Raw genomic sequence first — 25,028 nt, 5'->3', positions numbered from 1 at the left:
ATGCTAGCATTTTTGTTGTTTAAGACTTTTTAAACGATTCGAGTGTTTCGCTGCCTTTTTCTTTCTGAGGGAAAGCAATGGTCATTTTTGTTCATGTGACCCTTTTGATGATGACGTATGATTAAAGCAGCGAAACGTTTACTTCCTTTCTTGAAAAAAAAATTGAAATCTATTATAAGGCTGGATAGATGAAAAAGGAAAGTTGTCGAACAGAAATGTCTTAAATATTGCCAAAAGTTTTAAAGTTTCTTTATTTGAGCCTAAGTTAAAATGTGAACGCCTTTCTCTCTGCCAAAAATGTAAATAATTGAAAAAGTTTGCCATTCGAAACAAACAAAAAAGGGGATTTTGAATGAAATTACCAGTCGGCTAGCCATTCAGTCACTGACTCATTTGAAATTAAAACGAAATAAAACTGATCTTAAGGCGTTTCAAATGGCATAAATGTCTTGGAAATAAGATAAACATTTAGGAGAAGTGTAATTTCCAAAAAAAAAAAAGGAAACAATATGATCCTACATGTAACAATTTGAATAACATAATCAATTTTGGTGTTAAAAGGTATTGTATAAATTATTTACAAATTTAAAAATGTCAACACTCTCTGTCAATGACAAAAATATTTTGAATTGAATCAGGCTCAACATTTTCGCGCAATGTAGTAATAAATCGCGAGATTTTACAAAATCCTTAATTTTGAGTCATTTTTGATGCTAAAACTATAAAGTTGTCTTAAAAATATAAAAAAGGATACGATCTTATCTCTTAAAAAAATCTCTATTTGAATAGAAAAAGTTCCACATTCTTTGCATTAAGTTTCTAACAAATCTATATCTATAAAAAAGGAAAATGTTTGTATGTTTGTTTTTAATTTATGGACTCGAAAACCGCTGAACAGATTTTCCTGAAAATGTCCATGTATACTGCAACATCGCCTGAAAGTAATAGCCTATACATTTTTGAAATTCCACTTGGAACTGGAGATATAGCATCAAAATCGGAGGTACCTCCCAAACATTTAGATTTTATGTGCACATATCTATTGATCGATTACAGATGCAGTCTTCAAATTTGGAATACCTAACGAAATTTGGAACAAAAATAAATTTGCCAAATTGTATTTAAATCGGTTCATATTTTCGGTCGATTTCAAGCATTTGATGCACCAAGCACGATATATATGTCCAATATTAGTGAAATTTAAAACAAGTAACGGAATTAGGAACAAAAATGAATTTGTCAAATTTTATTGGAATCGGTTCAGATTTCGATATAGCTCTCATATATATTTTCGACCTATTTCATGTATTTGATGCACCAAACACGCTATGTATCTCTAATTTCTATGAAATTTGGAATGTGTAGCGGAAATTAAAACGAATATACTTTTGTCAAATTATATTGAAATCGGTTCAGATTTGGATATAGCTCCCATATATATTTTCAAACGATTTCGTTTATTTGATGCACCAAACACGATATGTATATTAGATTCTAATGAAAATTAGTCAAATTATATTAAAATCGGTTCAGATTTGGATATAGCTCCCATATATATTTTCCGCCGATTTCACATATTTGATGCACAAAACACGATACGTATTTCCGATTCCAATGAAATTCGGCAAGAGTAACTAAATTTGGTACAAAAATAAATTTGACAAATTATATTCAAATACGCTCAGATTTGATTATAGCTCCCATATATATTCTCGGCCGATTTCAAGCATTTGATGCACCAAAAGCGTGAGAGACGAAATCTGGCACCAGAAAAAATTGCCAAATTATATTGAAATCAGTTGAGGTTTGGATATAGCGAAAGTATATATTTCGGCCGATTTCATACATGTTATGCACCAAACACGATATATATGACCGATTCTAATGAAATTCAGAATGTGTGGCGGAATTTGGTTACAATAATAAATGTGACAAATTAATTGGAAATTAGTTAAGATTTGGATATAGCTCCCATATATATTCTCGGCCGATTTCACATATTTGACGCACCAATTTCAATGAAATATTAAAGGTGTGGCGGAATTTGGTGTAAAAGTAAATTTTTTAAAATTATATTTAAATCGGATCAGATTGGGATATGATTTTAATAAGAACCATTGACCCACAACGCCTTAGGCTAACAGTAAAAAACTACACAATAATTAATTTGAAATACTCTTATTACGGGGAAGTACCTCGAACTCACTCATTGCAATAGAAATGCCACTCAACTTCAAAAGATTGCATTTTCCTGCACGCTTGGTATTTGCTATGAAATAAACAAATCCGAAGGACAAACCTCGTGTATGCATGAAATGTTAATGCTTTTCTAATTGTTTTGTTTATTTACGCATTAAAGTAGTGCAATAATTTTTTTTAATTTTAATTTTTTTTTTCAACATATAATCGTGAATAAAATTTTCTTATAAAAAAATTTTGTGTTATAAAATCAAAAAGAGTAGCGAAGCGCGCCGGGTTCAGCTAGTATTTTTAATAAATTAACTGCTCTTAACACAAAATATTCTTAAAATATTGAAAAAAGTTTACGAATATTGCCAATATAGATTTTGACCAATGTTTTTTTAATTAATACACAATTTTTATCCTAAAAATTTTGTCAAAAATAAAAAGTAAAAAGCAATTATTTTGGCTGGTCCGAACTTTCAATACCCTCCACCATTTGGATGGAACTTGAAAAATTTCAAAAAAATAAATAAATAAATAAAAATAAAAAAACATAAATCCCTAGAAAAGTACCGTAAATGAAAAGCTTGTGTGGGAACAATACGAAGACGTGTATTCGCCATAGCCTATTCCGAACTGATAACCCGATTCCGAACGTCAAATACTAAAATTGAAGAAATTCCGGTGAATAATGTCGCTAATATCATCAATTTACCGAAAAAAATGGAGGTGACTATACGAAGACGTGAACCTGCATACAGAATTTTTATACCCTACACCACAAGGTGGTCAGGGTATTATGTCTTTGTGCATTTATTTGTAACAGGCAAAAGGAAACGAGATAGACCCATAGTTTCTTTTGATGATCTGTATAGAATCACATTCTGAATCGATTTATGCATGTCCGTCCGTCCGTCTGTCCATGTACTTTTGTAAGCAAAGTACAGGTCGCATTTATTGCCCGATCCAGATGAAAATTTGCACAGATTATTTGCTTGGCCCAAGGACGAACCCTATTGATATTGGAGATAATCGGTCAAAATTTAGATATAGCTCCCATACAAATCTTCGCCCGATTTGCCTTTTATTGTGGACCAAACGTGCACCAAACATATTCCGAATAGCATGGAATATTGCACATACACCCAAATTAGCCCTAAAAATAAGTATGCCAAATTTGATCGAAATCGGTTCAAAAATAGCTATAGCTCCCATATATATTGTTCATCCGATTTGTTAATTTTGTCCTTCGCAGCCGTAATATGCATTCTGCAACAGCAATATTTGGGGAAATACATCAAATACAGCTCAGAAATATATTTGCCAAATTTTTTCGAGATCGGTTTAGATTTGGGTATAGCTCCCATATATAACTTCGTCCGATTAACCTTTTATTGTGCACCAAACGTCTAATATTTGGAAATATTTTTGCCAAATTTTTTCGAGATCGGCTAGATTTGGGTATAGCTCCCATATATAACTTCGTCCGATTTACCTTTTATTATGCACCAAACTTTTAATATTTGTCTAAATGGGATGGAATTAGGCACTTACGACCGAATTGAGTCTAGAAGCTAGTGTGTCAAATTTGGTGAAGATCGGTTAAGATATAGCTATAGTTTCCATATATATTGTTCATCCGATTTGTTATATTTGTTACCCACAGCGGTAATATGCATCCCGTAACAACGATATTCGGGGAAATATATCAAATACAGCACAGAAATATATTTGCTAAATTTTATCGAGATCGGTTCAGATTTGGATATAGCTCCCATATATATTTTTATCCGATTTTAATTTATTTGTGCACCAAACTGGCAGCACATGTCCGAATTTAAAAGATACCAATGCTTCGGCAGATTTAGTCCTTTGAACTTTAAATTATAATTATAATCATAGCTTGTATGACTGAATTCTCCCATAAAAACTTTTAATTGTTATGTGGAGCTCTACTAAATTAGCATAGTGGTGTAGGGTATCATAAAGTCGGCCCCGCCCGACTTTAAGACTTTCTTTACTGGTTTTTAATAATTTCGGAAAATTCCGGTAGATTATGTGGCTAAAATAATCAAAATACTGAATACTTGGAGGTTCCGTTATATGGGGGCTAAACGAAGACGTGGACGTGTCATAGGCTGTAGTACCCATTTCGAACTTCAAATTCGAAATTTGAAACAATTAAGGTGTGACAAAATACACACGAGTTTAAAATTTTAGCCTGTTCGTTCGAAAAATAGCGTGATTACAATAGCCCTGGAATTAGGTTTTGACACCATTTCTATCATATCTTTTGCTTTTCTCCACGGTTTTCGGCAATTTTTAGGCGATTTCGGAATACCACATTTCTGTAATATATCCAATACATTTTTTGCATGCCATCGGGCCTTATCGAGACATCAAAATCGTTGGTATCAGCCAAAATCAGCCAATCAGCCAAGGTTTTCGTATAGCCTCATATATATTCGGTATTTTTAATTTTAGTCACATTTTCCACGGAATTGTTCCAAATTCGATATTAAAAGTTTGTTCGGGTTCTACCTCCGGTGAACAGATGATTGTCTATATAGGCCCATTATTTTGCCTGTAGCGCCCTTACACCAGTACATTCGGATATACGATATTGTTATTTTAGCTACATTTTCTAACGAATATTCCTAACATTTGGTAGTTGTAGTTCTTAAGGGGTTCTAGATCCGGTGGTAGAACATTGCATATATATAGGTTCGAGTTTTCCTATAGCGTCTATAAATAGTAGGTCTCGATATTCAGTATTTTGATAATTGTAGTCACAGTTTCTCACGAAATTTTATTCCTTTAAGGCAAAGATGCTTAATATCTCCAATGCACGATAACTCTCGAAGGGAGTACACCGGTACATCGCAATATTATTGTTAAACTTATATTCCTCACAAAAGGTCAACATTTTCATAGAAAACAAATAAAACATTTCATTCAAACTTTGTAGATCCTAATACTTGTATCAGTGCTAGATTGTTTGCGAAAATGAACAATATCAGATCAAGTACCTCCCCCACAAAGGGTCAAATTTTTGAATAATATTTTCACATTTTTTAAGAGCTCTTATAAAATGTGAAATAAGAGCTCGATTGTGTACAAATTTCACACATTCCAATATATCTAGTAACACAAGATCTTGGGTCCACTCGGTCCACCCTTTTCTGGTACTTTCCCCACAACGGGTTGACATTTTGAATAGCTCATAAAACGCAAAATGAGCATCCGATTTTTTTTCAAACTCGGCGCAACCCAATATTTCTATCAACACAAGATCATGTGTGAAGATGGAATGTGTCGGACCATTCCTTCTGGTACCTCCTCCACAGCTGGTCAAAATTTGAATAGTTTTATCTCTTAACAAGTAAAAAAACATTAAGTTCGGCCGGGCCAAACTTTTAATACCCTCCACCTTAGGGTAAAGGAAACATTATAAGAAATGTGATAACAACCATTAAAATGCCGAATATTGGGAGGTATCGTTATATGGGGGCTATACCAAATCGTGGACCTACACATGCAATGTTTCGCCAACGGAGCTAGAACCCATAGAACCCATTATGACCTACAAATGCCAATTTTTAGACCAATCCGCGGAAATATGTCGCAAAAATTATCAAAATACCGAATATCAGGAGGTACCGTTGTATGGGGGCTATACCAAAACGTGCACCTATAATTACAATGACTCCCCACACCAACTGGGGCCCATTATGATCTACAACTACCAATTTTCAGAGAAATTCGTGAAAAAATGTGTAAATAATCATCAAAATACCGAATATTGCTATACCAAATCGTGGACCCATACATGCAATGTTTTGCCACACGTACAGAGACCGGTTATGACATACAAATACCAATTTTCAATGTTTCGCCACACGAACTAGGACCCATTACGACCCACAAATACCAATTTTTAGACAAATCCGTGAAAAAATGTGGCATAAATCATCAAAATACCGAATATCGGGAGGTACCGTTATATGGGGACTATACTAGAACGTGGACCAATATATCTCGTTTTCAATACAAACCATCCTTGACACAATACAAATTGTTCTGCTAAATTTTGACGCTCTACGTCAAATAATGTGGGCTGTATCGTGATTTCGACAGACAGACGGACGGACAGACAGACGGACGTTAAATCGACTTAGAATTGTATGCTGATTATGAATATATATACTTTATGGGGTCTACGACGAATATTTAAGGATGTTACAAACGGAATGACAAAGTTAATATACCCTCCTTTCCAAGGTGAGGGGTATAAAAACTGGGAAATAAGAATCCGATACCCTTCAAATGTCACACATCCCAACATTTTGTTTACAAAAAATATGGAGTGAATATGGTAGATAACGCCCCATCCCTTCTGATACCTTTTTCACAAAGAGTTTTTGGAAATTCGCACTATAAGTGTAGGAAAAGTACCAGATTTGGTACCATTTCGTATCATGTAAACGGTTAGAGCTTAAAACTTGAAATTTGGAATGGGAATGGGTTGAAGAGTAGAGTCGATGTAAGGAGGTAGTTTTGGAAGTGTATTCTCATGTAGTCGAAAAGTACTAAATGGTACTAAATTTAGTACAATTTGAATCTAGTGGAACGGGTGGAGCTGGTATTCTGAAATTAGAAATTAACATTACTGGCGGACTGCAGGATTGTGATATGGAGGAAATTTTTGAAATTTTGTACTTGGGTGCACGAGGTGAACTAAATGGTGCTAAATTTGGGTGCAATTTCGATTTGGGTGAACCGAAAGAACTGGAATTTTGAAATAAGATTGCTATTGCATTCTAGGACTGAGAAATGAAGGTATTTTTGGGAATTCGTACATTTTTGTACTAAATTGTGCTAAATTTGGTTAAATTTTGGGAGAACCAATAGAATTGGAATCCTGACATTTGGAAACAATTTTACTATTGCAATAAGGGATGGAGGTATGTAGGTAGTTTTGGAAATTCGTACTTATGTGGACTAAATTGAACTAAATTTGGTACAATTTAAATTTTGAGTGAGCCGGTAGAGTTGAAATCCTGAAATTTGAAGATAAAATTTCTATTGGACTGTATTATGTGGGTAGTTTTGGTTGACAGTTCAGGTTTGCTACGGCAGGTGGCTTGCCTAAAGGGTACGTAGCGATTTTCTATAATCATTCACTTTCCTCTGACTAACAGAAACCTTTAGCTGGGAATATCCTTTTGGGCTGTCTCGAATTTACTTGAGTGGCCGGTACTACATTGACACAGGAGAGTCGTATCATTGCCCCATTGTAGCTTCAGGCACACTGTCCCACAGTAGCTCCGAGTTGACTATTCCAAACGAAATCTAGAGTAGTACCCTAGAGGTGATCGTAGACCCTATCATAACCCGACTAACTAGCCTCTAAGCACCGATACAACTTCCCGATCATCTAATCCTCGTTCACGACCCGAACTCCTCAGACACCTGAGGATATTCGGTATTTTCATGATTTTGGCGACATTATTTACCGGAATTATTTCAGATTTCGTATTTGAAGTTCATAATGGATACTACAGCCTATGACAAAAATTTGTGTATGCAAGTCCACGTCTTCGTATAGCCCCCATATAACGGTACCTTCCGATACTCAGTATTTTGATGTTTTCAGCAATATTATTCACCGGAATCGTTTCAAATTTCGTACTGGAAGATCCTAATGGGTACTACAACTTATGGCAAAACATTTCGTATGCTGGTCAACGTCTTCGTATAGCCTCCACATATAAGGGTACCTTCCGATCCTCGGTATTTTTATGAAAGTTCATAATGGGTACTACAGCCTATGACAAAAAATTTGTAAGTAGGGTTACGTTTTCGTATATCCCCCATATAACGGTACATACCGATATTCGGTATTTTGATGGTTTTAGCGACATTATTCACCGGAATTGTTTCAAATTTGGTATTTGAAGTTCGTAATGGGTACTACAGCCTATGACCAAAAATTTCGTAGCAGGTCCACATCTTCGTATAGTCTGCATATAACAGTTTTCATTTAGGTGGTAGTTTCTCGAAGTTTTTTAAAATTTTTCAAGTTCCTCCCAAATGGTGGAGTTCGGCTCGGCCAAACTTTGCTACTTTTTTCCTTGCTTAAACTATACAGAAACGCAATTACAACATAAAATTTTTATACAGCATCGTCCTTTAATATTTTATGAGTAAATATACTTTTCCTCTTTTCGTATTAAAATTATTAAAGGTTTCATCTTACCATCATCTGCACCACTAACAACAACCAACCAATGATGATGATTGCCATTACCTTGATTATTACGCTCTCGGTTTCCTTTGGCTTTCGAGTGGCTGGATCGTTTGTGTGTATCGCTTTGCATCCTTTTTCCGCCAAACATTTGATGCTATTATAGCCTTCCATTTATAAGTTTTCCATCAAAATAAATCTTCGTGGCTGTTCTGTCATTTGCCATAAATCACAACAAGTGTATCCTTCTTGTTGTTGTTGTTGCTGTTAATATAAGTGAAGAAAGTGCAAAAAGGGAATAAAAATACACATAAAATCGATGAGAAATGTATCATCAGTTGTAGATTGTTAACACACAGAAAATGAAGACTGCTAAACGCCTGGGAAGGTATATAAATTGAAAATGCGTCTTATTTATGGACCAAAAAAGAACAACAGCAGTCTTTTTGGAAAACGAAAGGAAGGCAGTCATAATCACCAATAAAATGCGCCTAAATTTGAATGGCAATAACGTTTCGCTTTTCAAGGAAGGAAAAAAAAAAAAACAAAGAAATAAAAACGATTTTAAATTCATCAGTTGAAGCTAAATTATAACCTGCTCCCATACTCTCATAAAGTTGCAATATTTGAATCTTTTGAAATTTATGATATTTATCTCATTCTTTCATTTTCCACGTCTATTTGAAAAATTTAAAATAAATCAGTTTGAGTGGTATAATAATTTAAGGAAAGCAACACAAAGAATAGCAATTTGATATCAAATTTTGAAAAAGTTTTACAAAAATGGTCGTCTTTCTACACGAAGGAAAACGCAATACCCTTAATAGCAGATTCTTTGAAAAACTGTTCAGTAATCAATATTTTACCTAAAAATTGGGAGTATTATTACTTTCACTGGGCCAAAAATTGTTTCTTTTTGTAACGCCTCGGAATAGTTATTTTAAAACCACCATGCAGTATATCGATCTTTCTTTCTTGTCGAGCTCAGTCATCTACCTATGTGTGTCATCTGATATGTCTGTTTATCTATCTGTATGTAAATGTTAATTTGTAATAAATCTACAGGTTGCACTTATGACCAGATCCCCACAACATTTTACATGAAATTAGAGATGTTCGTAAAATATTTATTTTAAGTGGGTAAAAAGTTTAATTTTTTTATCCAGTCGTTTTTAAATGCTCAGCCATATGGCTACAGTCAAAACGGTCATAACGTGCCTAGTCGAATAGCGAGAAAAGAGTCCAATCTCGGTCTTCGATTGTCAACATAATTCTCTATTCGGTGATGAGAAAAGAAAGAACAACCTTATTCTTTGGATGTAGTTTCAATTCTGATTTTATTTAAAAAATATGTTTCTTAAATGCTACAAAAACTAATCTAACTTAGGTCTTAGGTTAACCTAATCGCAGACACACAATTATTCATATCTATTCTAGTATTGAATGGAGAACATAGCTGCTTGACATTTCATTCAAGTGGTCTTGTGCATCTACTGAGCGAATCGATATATGTGCGTGTGGGTCATAACCCTTATTATCTCACACATTATCGTATGCGTCAGCGCACAAGATCACCGAATTGTTCACATGTGGTATTTTATGGCAGCTGGGAAATATGTAATTATAGAATGTTTATTGTTTATTGCAAGATTTCCCCAGCGCCTCAACCGCACTCAAAAGTATGTACAAAGTATTTTGTACAGTCCCTTTGGACCAAATCCGTTTCAGAACATTTGGAGTCGATCTAGCGATGTCCGTCCGTCTGTCTGTCTGTCTTTCTGGCTGGCTGGTGCGCACGATAACTCTCGAAGGGAGTATCCGACTTGGTTCAAATTTCGTACATCGTAATATTTTTGTCCAACTTAGATCGAGTTCGGAGATGGGCAATATCGGTCCACTCCTTCTGGTACCTCCCCCAAAAAATGTTAAAATTTTCAAAAAATATATTTCTGCACAGTAAGAGAAAGGATAATTCGATTTTGATCTTACTTTGCAAATCCTAATATTTGCGTCAGTGCTAGTTTAGGTGCTAAAATGTACAATATCGGTCCGCTACATCAGGTACCTCCCCCACAAAGGGTCAAAATTTGGAATAATTACAACTCTTATAAAATGTAAGAGTCGAATTGTCTTCAAATTTCACAAATCTCAATAATTTTATTATCCCAAGCTCTGGTATTAAGACGAAGTATATCGGTCGACTCCTTCTGGTATCTCCCCCACAAAGGGTCAAAGTTTCGAATAACTAAAACGTTTATAAAATCCGAAATAAGCATCAAGTTCTCTTTATATTTCGCACATACAAAAGTTTTTGCTAACACAAGATCTGTTGTGAAGATGGGATATATCGATCCTCTACTTCTGGTACTTCCCCCACAAATGCTCAAAATTTTGAATATCCATGAAGCTCATAAAAAGCTAAATCAACATTCGATACCATTCCAGACTTGGTACGTCTCAATATTACCATCAACACAAGGTCTTTTATAAAGATGGTAGAAATCGGACCATTTCTTTTGCTACCTGTCCCACATAGGGTTCAACATTTTGAAAAACAAAACATATACAAACATATTTGCTAATAAAAGATCTGTTGTGAAGATGCTATATATCTGCGAACCCCTCCTAGTACCTCACCCACAAAGGGTCACAATTTTCAATACATTCATCTGTCATAAATTGGGAATCAACTCAGCGATTCTTTAAAACTTACTATATCTAAATATATATCTCTCAACCAGAAACCTGAGTGAATACAATACCTACAGTGTACAATTTTTCAATTTTAAAAATATTACAATTTTTGTTCGAAACTTCCGTACATTACTAGCAAGTGCTTTCCATCAGTCAGAACATACACTGGTGGCCAAAACTAAAGAACTGAAATTACAAGGAGAATGAATGCCCTGTAACTTTTTCAAAAATTAAGAAAATGAGAAAGTTTTTCTTGTTTTAAATTAGGTACTTTATTCACTTTTTAAAAACCTAAAACAAAAACCAAAATTCATTTTTATATAAAAAATAATGTTTGGTAAAGTCAATTAACCCGATTTTGGCTTGGACAAAACAAAAGCAACTCTGTTGTTTTCACTGTGATATTTATCGCTTTTTGCTTCCTTCGACAATTTCGCTTGTCATAAATCCTTTTTGAGAAGTTTTTTACAACAGTATGTGTTTATCTTTTTTAAGTACTGCCCAAAAAAATTTTACAAATGGCTAAAAGCAAATACTGTACCTGAATAAAACAGCAAATTATCAGTGACTATCAAAACAACATATCACAGAAAATGATTTCCGAGAAATATTTCATAAATATTTATGTGATTTCATAATTATTTCTGTATACTAAGTCGGTTTTTTGAAACTGGATCAGCAGTAACATTCTATAACGGATGAAGGCCGTGAAAAACTTCAGCCCGTACTGATCCACAAATTGTGAGAGAAATAAGAAACAATTATTTAAGAGTTCAACTGATTTGGTGAGAGATCAGTCATTGGATATAAGCTCGAGATCAGTGCGTAGACGAGTGGTGGCAGGTGGTCTGCATGCCCGTAAGACATCAAAAAACCATTTATATCTGAAAAAATCAAAAAGGCTTTCGGAAACGATAATACTAAGTGGAATCAAGCTCAATGGAAAAAAACATTATTTCTGGGATGAGTCTACGTTTAATATTAAAGGCTCAGACGTGAAAAATTTTACGGTGAGAAGGCCAAAAAATGAAGGACTCAAGCCGCAGTGTTGCAAAGGTACAGTCAAGCATGAGGGAGGGTCAAAAATGGCGTGGCGCTGTTTATTTTTTTCTATGGACTTGGGCCTATCCATAAAATAAAAACTTGTGTCAAATATTGGTTGCGGGAGTCAAAAATTCATGTTTTGTTATGGCCGGCACAATCACCTGACCTAAATTCCTTAGAAAACCTTTGGAGTATCGTAGATAGGAAGATCAAGAGAGATTCGGAAATAAATAAGCACAACAATTTCTAAAGAATTCGGGGTGCCTGGGAAAGCACACCCAAGGATCAAATTGAGCGTGTTATAGATTCAATGCCTCGTAGGTGTGCAGCTGCTATCAAAAATAATGGTTATGCTATCGACTACTAGCCAAAATTTAATTATTTTAAAATAAAAAATCAAAAGTTGCTTTAGTTTTGACCAAGCAACAATTGTGTCATTTTAGTTTTCCACATATTATTTTTCGTTCCAATTAATTTTTGTATTTTTATTTTTAGTTTCATAAAAGTGAATTAAACCCCTCATTTAAAACTGGAAAAATAATTACGATTTGTTTATTTTTGTAAAAGTTACAGGACATTTATTGTCTTTGCGATTTAAGTTGCTTTAGTTTTGGCCTCCAGTGTACATCTTACTAATTTTCAGACTTTCAAGGCTTTATATAAAACTTCAGTTTTTCCTTTTTTTTTTGTAAATAATAATATGGAAGTATTTACATTTCTCACCAAGAAGTCTTTTAAGTCTTTTATTTTGAAGTTTAACGAGGAGGATGTTAATAAAAACATTGTATAATAGACTCACATCCAATTTTTCTGTCCAAAATTATTCCAAAGTGTCCATAAATCCTAGAAACCAACAACTATCCCTCCATCAATACCAAAATTTAGTAACATTTAGTAATCATATCCAAAACAATATAAATCTCCCAACTTCAGACACCAACAGCGATCTCGATACCAAATTTCAGAATTCCATTTGTATTCCAACTTTGTCCCTTTTTACGTTCATAGTACTCATTTCCAAAACCACCTCCTTTCAACTACAAACACCAACAGTGACATCCATATCAAATTTCGGGATGCAAGCTCTTTCCTCCCACTCAACCGCAAATTTAGTAGCACTTAATACTTTTCGAACAATTAGAGAACAAATTTCTAAAATCGCCTCCATATCTCAATTCCAGTTACCAGCAGAGACCTCAATATCAAATTTGAGGTTTCCAGCTGTTTCCCTTCACCCAATACACAAGTTAATACCATTTTGTACTATTTGTACAAATATAGGACGCATTTCCAAACCAGAGCCAATTCTCAAACACAGATATCATCAGTAATCAAATTTAGTTCTTTTCAAACAATTATAGAACACATTTCCAAAACCACCTCCGTATCAGATACAAGAAGAGAATACCAAATGCGAACGATTCATAACTTTTAAACTTTTCCGAAATCACCTCTATATGTGCAGGCTACACTTGAACAGCGACCTTAATACCAAATGTCAAGCTCTATCTGTTCACCCAATACCAAATCGTACCAAATATAGTACAATTTAGTGCACATTTCCAAAATCACAAATCTAGCACCAATAGAGACCCCAACAAAAAATTCCAAAATTTCAGCTTCATCCGTTTATTCTAAATCAAACTGTTTCAAATCAAGTACAGTTCGCATAAGAAATTCAAGTTTTTAGCGCTATCTGTTCACATGACACCAAATGATACATTTTAAACGTTTAGTAGCATTTTAAAACTTTTCATAACCTTAACTTTAAAATTCCCAAAAAATAATTTGGTAGATTTATCTGACACTCCATCAGTGACTTTTTTTCTAAATTTCAGAATTTTTGTTCATGCCGATTGTCCAATATAAAGTATTTCATTTTTAATAAATTTTAGTACTTTCTTAACCTCTTAGTACTGATTTCCAAAAACCCAGCCTTATCACACGCCTACGCTCCAAGATTGACCCTCATGCAAGAATTTCAAGATAGCTTCGGCCGTTTGGTCTCAGTCAGTTATTTCACGGCACTTTTAATCATAATTATTTTATGACCTTCAGAGGCACTGTTTAATCGTCTGCACACGGCCTATAATGCTTTTTGTTGTTATTGAAGGCTAGTTTACATATCAAGTTATTGACCTCTAATATCAATTCTGTTTTGACATTTTAGCAATATTACGCTATACTGCTCCAGAATGCGGGATATTGGTGACTATTCATTTGACTAATAATGGGTCGGTTACTTTGGCACAACGTGAATTTCGTCGCAGATTTCCTGACCGCCCAGTGCCTACTGGTGAAACACTGCGACGTTTAGCAGCTCGAATCGAGTAGACAGGCACAATAAAAGATGCTGGCGTGTCCGGCCCCGAAGTATCCGTTCTGCAGAGAATATTGCAGCTGTAGCCGAGGATGTCACGGAACCGCCATCGACATCGACCAGACGACGTGCCACGCAAATGGATATCAGTCGACGCTTCTGGCACACTGAAAATCCGCGAAGAGTCATTATACCCGCTCAAAGTCGCTATATGGTGTGCTGTTTTTGTTGGAGGAGGAGTCATCGGACCTTTTTTCTTCGAAGATGTTGCGGGCCAAACGGTTAAGGTCTCTTAAGGTACATATTAAGGTCTCTCGCATCGATATCCTTGAATATTCTGGAGTGCTTGAGTACTCATTATCCTTGAATACCCTGTAGTGCTTGAGTACTTATTAAGGTCTCTTGCAACCGTATCCTAGATCCTTGTAGTACTTGAGTACTTATTAAGGTCTCTCGCAACCGTATCCTTGAATATCCTGTAGTGCTTGGGTACTTATAAAGGTCTCTCGCAACCGTATCCTTGAATATCTTGTAGTGCTTGAGTACTTATTAAGGTCTCTTGCAAACGTATCCTAGATCCTTGTAGCGTAAGACCTCTTGCAGCCGTATCCTTAAATATCCTGTAGCCTGCTTGAGTACTTATCCAGAATTATCACACTGAATCCATCTCGAATCCTGAACACCCTGATCCTGTGTCCTTGTCCCGTTCCTTGAGTACTTATCCAGGTCTCGAGTGGAAGAACCCGGATCGAAGACGAGTAGGATAGTTGTTATAATATAATAGGATAGTTGTTATATATATATAGTTTCAGTTCCACTATAAATAAAAACGTAATATCAAAACGTAAACCTTTGTCTTTCTCCTTCTGTCTGAATAAATAAAATATCTGTACGAACCCCTGGACCCCGACGAGCTATTCTAGCATAAGAGGAGAAATCCTGTCGTTACAAACATGTGATTCCAACAGGACGGTGCAACGGCAAACACTGCACGAGGCGATTAGCGCTGGCCAGCAAGACCGCCCCATTTGACAGCTCCAGATTTCTATTTGAAGTCGTGGGTTTGTGTCAACAGCTCTTTCAGCTTATAATTACAATGAGATGACATATCGCCGGAATATTTTGCCAAAGTGATGGAAAATGCCATAGAAAGGGCTCAAATGACAACAAACTGTGGCGGCGGCCACTTACATGACAATATATTCTCGACTTGATGTAAAAAAACTAAAAGACGAAATTAAAATAATTCACAAGAAGAATCAAAGTTTTTCATTTTTTTTAAATTACCGCCAAAAATCATCGGAAGTTTACTTTTGCGCCACTTTAAGAAGTTATTTGATGCGCCTGTTTGGTACCAACTCCAATTTAGAGGCTGAATTATCCCAAGTATTTCACTGAACGATCTTTTATGAGAGTCTTTTTACATTAAAGTAATAGCATACTTTAAGGAAGATATTTTTTTATTTTTTATTTTATTTTATTGAGACTTCATTCATTTCATTAAGGACAAGGTATTAACAATAAATATCAGGGACACTTAAAACTATCATGTATTATTCTAATATCATTACATAAAGTGGGTATGCTACATGCTTAAACATTCTTTAGATATGTAATTGTATTTAACAAATAATCAATAAATAAGAAAATTGGGTTTCCTCCGACACTTGCTGTTGCGAATAGAGTTTTATCTATATTTTGAAGTGTACTTATAACTAGGACTTACAACTACAAAACAAAAAAAAAAAAACCAAAACAAAGCAATTAAACTAAAATTATAAATACTTTAACTATATAAAAAAACTACCCCCTATGTGTTCCAGGTGTAGAGTAAGAATAAAAGTTTTGGCCAGATGAATTTGACCCTCCTTGAATTATTCCTAAGGCGGAAAGATAATTCGTATTCGTCCAATTAAATTCACGTTCGCTGTTTAAAATTTCCTGAAAAATAGACCCATTGAAATCGACAAGTCTTTCTACGAATCGCTTCATCAAATCAAGTGCATATGTTGAAAGTCGTGTAATTTTGCTCTCATAATAAATGAATTCATTTGAATATCGCTTAGTATGTGACTGAAAATTTCGACCTAAGCATTTCCGAATAATGTTCCGCTCAAAAACTTCTAATTTTTTCATCGTGGTTGGAGAAATGTTGAACCAAATAGTAAAGGCATACAGAAGGACAGGACGTATGCTAACTTTGTAGAGGAATAATTTAGTTCTAACTGATAAAAATTTGTTGTTAAATAAATTTGAAAATGCACCTTTAATGCGATTCGCTCTTTCTAAATTATAATCAGCATGTCTGTTGAATTTTAGAAGGTGGTTGAAATTAACTCCTAAGTATTTAAGGTTATCAGTGAACTCAATTTCATCACCATCCAAATGCAGCTCTAACTTTTTACTTTCCGGCACTACAGTATATTTGCATTTTCCGGAAGCATTTCTAATGCAAATTGCTTTACTCTTTGTGGCATTAATTTTAATGCCCCATTGCGAATAAAAAAATTTCACTCGGTTAAGATGCGACGAGACATGCTGAAGAGCAAGTGACGGGGACTCATCGTGAGCGTAGAGAAGATAGTCATCGGCATAAAGTAAACCCTTGGATCCATCAAATACATGGGGAAAGTCGTATATGGATATATTATATAAATGAGGTGCTAATATGGATCCTTGCGGCACGCCGCAGGTTACATCACAAAAGGATGACAGGACGTTATCAATTTGAGCATAGAATTTTCTTTCGTCGAAAAAGCTTTTAAAAAGCTTCACTGTTGTTGGTTGAAAGCCAATCTCAATCATTTTGAATAAAATACCATTGTGATAGACTTTGTCAAAGGCTTTTTCGACGTCAAGTGACACCACCACAGTGCATCATTTTTCCCTAAGATTCTGGATAATGTCGTTGTGGAATTTCAGAAGAGCATGAACTGTTGAATTTCCCTTCTTAAAACCAAATTGATATTGAGAAATATAAGGACCACTCAACTCAGCATCCATTTTTTCCTTAATAATTTTTTCGAACAATTTTCCAAGATTTGAAAGAAGAGAAATCGGTCTTAAGTTATTAACATCACTGTCTCCAGTTTTTTTTTCTTATAGGAACAAGTTTTGCTATCTTCCAAGCTCTTGGAAAATAACCGTTGTTTATACAGTTATTAAATAATATTGTCATATACTCCAAGGCCTTCGTCGGAAATTTTTTGATGATGTAATTTGACACGTTATCCACGCCGAACGATTTTTTGTTATTCATTGGTTGTATGTTTGCCTGAAGTTCATTTAACGAAGTAAAAACCGATTCGTTTTGATTATTTAGGGCTGTTGTGGAATCATCAAACGTGTTGATAGAATCTTCTAAACTTGATATAACACGGTGTATGGTTTCATCTATGTATGTTGTGTCTCTTTCGGGGGGAGAACCTTGATAAATGGAACTAAAATGATCCTTCAGCGATTCTAATTTTTGATTTACATCAGAAATATTAACGCCATTTACAGAAATGTCAGTTACTTTGGACCTATTTTTCTTACCTATAATATTAAAGATCTGCTTATAAGCCCAAGGACCAGGTTTAATTTCACTTAATTTCGAATTAAATATGTTGGCCTGCTCTAATTCTACTTGCTCCTTTATGATTATCTTTATCAAATCAATTTGTTTTGATATAAGCAAATAATCTGGGTGGTTCCTATTAAAAGTTCGGGCAAAAATCCTTTTCAAATCTTTTTGCCAATTATACTTAACTCTAAGCAATGATTTCAATTTATCCGATGGAATGAATTTAAAATTACCTCTTTTAACCTCACGAGAATGCAACTTAACTACGAAATTGAGAGTCGCTACAAACTCCTCTATATAATAGTCAATCTCAGAATTTGTCAGATTTCGTTTGATGGGAGGATAATGGCATAGCAAAGAGTTAATAATATCTTGTTTGAATGAATCCCAATTAGTATTCTTAAATGAGATGGAGATTTCGGGGTTTTGCAAAATGAAATCAAATTGCGAAAATGAGAGGTGAAGTTTCAGAGGCAAGTGATCTGAAAATGTGGGTAACGTACTTGTTGTGACATTTTGATTGTCAACCAAATTGCTACTAACAATAAAGTGGTCCAAATGTGATGAACATCTGGGATAAGTGGGATAGGAATCACAAATCCTACATACATTTAAGCTCTCGGCAGCCAACCGCCTTTGCTTGATCTTTTGTCATTTGTTTGTATTTACCTAAAAAATTCTTGATCCTTTCTTCTAAAGTTAGAGATTCAGGATTGCATAACATTTTGGCTACTTTTAAAAATTCCTGAATTAAAACAGGTTTTTGCTGCTTCTCATGTGCTCTATTTGTTTCACTAAGAACATTAACAAATGTTCTATTATCACTAGTCCAGTTTGTACCATTTACAAAACTTGACACATTTTTTATCGCAGCCATTTTCCGTACTTTCGATTCTTCAGCAATTTTGTTTCTATAAGAGAGAAATTTCTTATAGGAGCTACATCCCCTATAGCTAGCCGGGTGCCCAAAAGTATTGCAGTTAACACAAAATACTTTATCGTCGGGACCTATTTCACATGAACCGGGTTCAGGTTTTTTCCCGCATGAAAAAGGGCGACTGCAGTTTTTCGAAAAGTGACCCCACTGTTGGCACCTCCAACATCGAGGAATTTTTTGGAAGCTTTCGGTTTTTCCCAATACACTCTTTGCTCCAGAATATACCTTATACCAAGAATCTCATTAGCTTTACGATTTGCCTTTAAAGTTACTAAGAACAAACTAGTATCAACACCGTGTTTTCTTGAGAAATCTGTAGAAAACTTTGTTACAGTTTCTACAGTAACCGGAACGAACTTTAAGGAACATTTTAAAGCCTGTTATCAATTTCTCTGTACCATTGCGGAACTTACGAAACTTTTTAATCCAACCTGCTACTTGACACATTAGTATGTGTGTGTGTGTAATTGTACTAGAGAGACAAATTGACGTATCCCAACATACCAAATTGACTTGAGAATAATATTTTAATAAGCTTACAAACATAAGCCTAAAGCTTGAGAAAATCTTGAGAATGTATTGAGAAATGTTTGTTTAACAATTATAGAATAATCGAAAAGGAACCCTTATTCATAAGCTTATTCTTGTAATTGCAGAATAAGCTTACGAAAGTAATATTTTATAAAGCTTATTTTTTCAATGGTAAAAAATATTTATTTATTCATTTTTTAATTATTTTACACATTTCATTCATTGATTACCATCCCAGCTGTCACTGCATCCTGTTGCCTTGATACCTAGATGCTTTCTTTCCCCTTATTTGAGCTTCTGTATCTCCTCCACTTATTCTTCACTTCTGTTGAATTCCTGCAACTTTTTGACGCCTCCATTCTGAAATGAGATTGAAATAATTTATACTACAGATTCCCAGATTTATTATTCATCATTACCTTAGAGTTTCGTCCGGAAATGGGTCCTAAATTCGCGTGATTTTGATTTTAACCAAAGAAAATAATTTTTTGTTGACAATTTTCACAAAAAAAATCAAAACAAATTTGTCAACAAAGGACAGATTTGAGAAAAGTTTGTGCAAAAAAGTGTTTCTCAAGCATTGTTGAAAAATTCTTATGATAAACTATTTTCATAATATTATTCTCAAGCTGTATTGTATTTTTGGTATGTTGGGATATTACAAACACCTGCTGTTGTAATATCTCCTTAGAGGCAAGTCCTGGCAAAATAGACCCCAGCCAGATGTTGTTGTTGCTTTCTGTTTGCTATTATTTTTGGTCGGCCATTGTTTTGTGTGTGGATGCCATTGAAATATACAATGCCTGATATGTTTGTTGTCATTGTTGCTGTTGTTGTTGGTGGACGACATTAATAACAAATAATGTAACTTTATTTTACTTTTTTATATTTTTATGGGTGCTTCTTATCATTGCCCTACGCAGCTGTGGCTTCTTTGTTGTTTTTTTTTCTGTTTTTCGTTTTTTTTGGGAATCAAACATCATCGTCCATCGGTCTCGGAGGGGAGTTGATTTAAATGCACAGATAAAAAATTAAAGAAAATAAAATCACTTCTCAATTTTATCTTCCAAAGTAATTTAAAAAACCATAAATGTATTTTCTTCTCGTGTTGCATAACATTAGGCGCTATTAAATTACAACTGAAGCTGAAAATAAACGAAGATACATACAACTGAAGAAGTGACGAGAAAACAACAACGAAAACAAAGTTTACTCCCATTTGAGACTGTGTAATGAAAAAATAATTACATCTATGCTGTGAACTGTTAAAAGATACGAAATTTGATATTTGTGTGAAAATAACGCAGACTGTTGCGGGTCATAAATGTGATATGAATTAAGGTTAAATTAAATTTTGTAGAAGATTTTCAATTTTTGTATTTTTTTATTATTTGGATTTAAGCCAAGCCATTATTTTTTTAGACATGTGGCAAATTTTACGGTGTAAGGGCATTTTGTACATCATATTAGAAAAATATGTACTTGCTCATATTTTATAAATTATATTTTCATTGCATATTTTAAGGGCTCCCAATAATCTTAAAACCTAAAGTTAAGTTAACGTTTTTGGGTTAAAACATATAGGAAAACACCAAAAAGCATACTATAAAAATTCTAAGCCTTAAGTTATAATTATTCTAACTGCTGACCCTTTATGGGGGAGGTTCCGAAGAAGTTGGCCAATATTGTCAAATTCGTATCTGACCTAAGTCGGATATAAATATTACAACGTGCCATATTTACTTGAGGTAGATATAGCGCACCGGAATATTCCATTCCATCTAAGGCAGATTAAAATGTTGGTATGTGCAAAATTTAAAGGAAATCGATTTTATTTTCCAATTTTATTTTAAATAATAAATTCCGATAAATTACATATTCATATCAGATTTTTGGTTTAGAGAAATATTTAGATATAACAAATTATGACAGATATAAGTATTGAAAATTGTGACCCTTTGTGGATGAGGCACCAGAAGGGGTTGGCAGATATTTATCACCATTACAACCGATTTCGCGTTAGCAAAAGTGTATGCATGTGTGCAATTTGAAGAGAGTTGGAAACTTATTTCGCGTTTTGTTTTACAAAATTTTGAACCCATTTTGTTTTACTAAAAATAACCGGAACCGGATGCTTATTTCGGCTTATTTTATGATCGTTTACGATATTCAAAATTTTAACTCTTTGTGGGCGGGAGGTACCAGATGAAATGGTCCGATCTCTACCATCTTTATAAACGATCTTGTGTTGATGGAAATATTCAAATGTACCAAGTCTGAATGGAATTGGTTGTTGATTTCGCGTTTTATGAGCTTCATTGATATTTAAAATTGAGCACTTTGTGGTTGAGGTACCAGAAGGAGTGGACAGATTTCGGATTTTATGATCGTTTTGGTTATTTAAAACTTTGACCCTTTGTTGGGGAGGTACCAGAAGGAGTGGACCGATCTCTACCATCTTTATAATCGATCTTGTGCTTATGGAATTATTCAGATGTACCAAGTCTGAATGTTAATTTCGCGTTTAATAAGCTTCATTGATATTCAAAATTTTGACCCTTTGTGGGGGAGGTACCAGAAGGAGTGGACCGATATATTCCATCTTAACACCAGACCTTGCGTTAATAAAAATATTGTGATGAGTGTAATGTGAAGAAAATCAGACACTTACATCAGATTTTATAAGAGTTATAATTATTCAAAATTTTAACCTCTTGTGGGGGGAGGTACTTGACGGAGTAGACCGATATTATCCATATTCGCACCTGACCTAGCACAGATACAAACGGTATAACGGATACAAAGATAAAGCAAAATCGGATAATCTTTCTGTGCAGTAATAAAAAAAACTCGATCTAAGTGTGATAATAATATTTCGATGTTTGGACCAAATCAGATACTCCCTTCGAGAGTTATCGCGAGCACCAGCCAGACAGACTAATATATATATTCTTGACCAGCGTAAAATTCTAAGACCATTTCGCCCTGTCCGTCTGTTGTAATCACGCTAGAGTCAAAACGAATAAAGATAGGAAACTACAATTGTTCACTGATTTGTATTATGTCTGCAGGCAGGTCAAGTTCGAAGATAGGCTATATTTGTTCACGATATCGTATAGCCCCCATATAATGGTAACTCCTGATATTCCGTATTTTAATGATTTAAGCAAAATGTTTCAATGGACTTGTCTCAAAATCCACACCAGGAGTACCTTCTTAGTACTTTACACCCAGGAAGGTAATTGTCTATATAGGTTTAAGATATTATATATCCCCCATATAACGGTATCCCCGATATTCGGTATTTTTATTATTCTAGCCAAAATTTTCCAATGGAATTGTCTGAAAATCTGCATAAGAAGTTCCTTCTTAGTACTTTACTTCCTGGAAGAGAATTGTCTATATAGGTCCATGATATCACATAGCCCCCATAAAATGGAACCACTCGAAAATCGGTATTTTGATAATTTTTGACCGGAATTGTTTTAAATTTCGTATTTAAAGTTTGAAGCCCGTAATGAAAATTATCTAAGCAGGTCCAAAACAGGTCCCACATATGACGGCATCTACTTTATTCGGTATTTTGATGATATTAGCGACATTATTCAATGGAATTGTTTTAATTATCGTATTTAAAGCTTGGAATCGGCTCTACAGCCTATGACAACAAATTACTTATGCATGTCCACGTCTTCGTATAATCCCCATATAACGGCTGCTTTTTTACTTGTTCTTACTTATTTTAATTTAAAATATACAAACTTCTATTTTTATACCCTTCAGGGTAATAGGTGTTTGTGCATTTGTTTGTAACATGAAGAAGGAAGCGAGATATGCCTATAGTTGCTTTTGAGTCTCTTTATAGAATCACTTTTTGAGTTAATGTGTGCATTTTAGTCCGTCTGTTCATGTATTTACTTGGACAAAATGCAGGTCGCGTTTATTATTCGATTTAGATTATGAGGACGAACCTTATTGAAATTGGTGAGAATTGGTTCAAATTTAGATATAGCTCCCATATATTTCTTCAACCGATTTCGAGTTAATTGTGCACCAAATGACCAAAATCAGTCCAAATAACCTGCATTTTGGCATACCCGACCGAAAACACTTTAAAAGCGAGTACAACAAATTTGGAGAAAATTGGTTCCGATATAGCTATAGCTCAAATATATAAATATTCATTCAATTTGGCTTTTTACGACCCTCACATGCGTGATATGCACTCCACAAGAATGATATTTGGTACCGGACATCACATACTGTTTGAAAATATGTATCGAAATAGGTTTAGATTAGGATATAGCTCCCATATATATCCTTATCCGATATCAAGTTTATTGTGCACAAAATGGCTAATATCAGCCCAAATGGACTGCAGTTTTGCAATTCCCGCTGAATTCGTCCCAGAATTAAGTATTTCAAATTTGCTGAAAATAGGTTCAGTTATAGCCATAGCTCCCATATATATGTTTCATCCGATGTGGTGTTAAAGTCCCTCACAACAATAATCTTTGGTACCATATATTAGATACAGCTCAGGAATAATTGTTTAAAATTTTGTCAAAATCGGTTCAGATTTTGATATAGCTCCCATATATATTTTTATCCGATCTAAAGTTTTTTTGTGCACCAAATGGCTCAAATGGACTGAATTTTGGCACTTCCGACGGAAGCCTAAAAGCAAGTACTTCAAATTTTGGTGAAAGTCGGGTTTGTCTAGATCGGATCAGATTTGGATAGATTGAGATAAAAAACTGAAACACAGTCAAACGCCATAATTTTTACCATTTTTTAAAATGTTATTGAATGAAAGCAAAAATTTCGGAAATAGCATCAAATTTCACCTTTGGAACGAATTACAGCCTTAAAACGGCCAATGAAACCATTACACGCTGCCCGAATGTTGCTCTGATCGACACTTTGGTATTTTTTAATGCCAACCTTGCTTTCCATACTTCAGACACAATAGTCCAACGAATTGGTATTCGGAGATTTTGGTGGCCATTGTGCGCTGTAAATGAAGAGAACAACCTCATTTTGGTGCGTGTTGATTGCGATGGTGATGAGTCCTGTTGGAATGTCCAAGGTCTGCGGCCAAAATGTTTGCGTGCCCAAGGCTTTAATACACCCTCCAGATTATTTTCGCTATAATATTCGTTCCAAAAAAGAGCACTCTTAAATCATGTGTTTCCCAAAGGCCAGTTAGACATCCTTTTAGAGCCATAACTTGGGCGCGTCTAAAAGTTTGCAATAAAAATGTTTGAGAAAAATGAGAAAATGTCACTTTACCTATGATTCTAACATGACGTCTGACCTGACCCTTCATGTCTTATCATATTTACTCCATATTTTTCCTATTTCATATTTTATTATCCATAAAGCAAACACAATTCTTTATATTCGACATATGTTGGGCTATTTACAAAATGGCGCCTAAAACTATGCAGCCCTCAATTTCTATTCTTGTTTGAGTATTGCTTGGCCTTCTTTTTATTCCTTTTTA

This window comes from Musca domestica, unplaced genomic scaffold (assembly GCF_030504385.1).
Source record: "Musca domestica strain aabys unplaced genomic scaffold, Musca_domestica.polishedcontigs.V.1.1 123, whole genome shotgun sequence".
NCBI classification, from domain to species: domain Eukaryota; kingdom Metazoa; phylum Arthropoda; class Insecta; order Diptera; family Muscidae; genus Musca; species Musca domestica.
The sequence above is the reverse complement of the archived record's forward strand: the minus strand, read 5'-3'. Positions refer to the sequence as shown.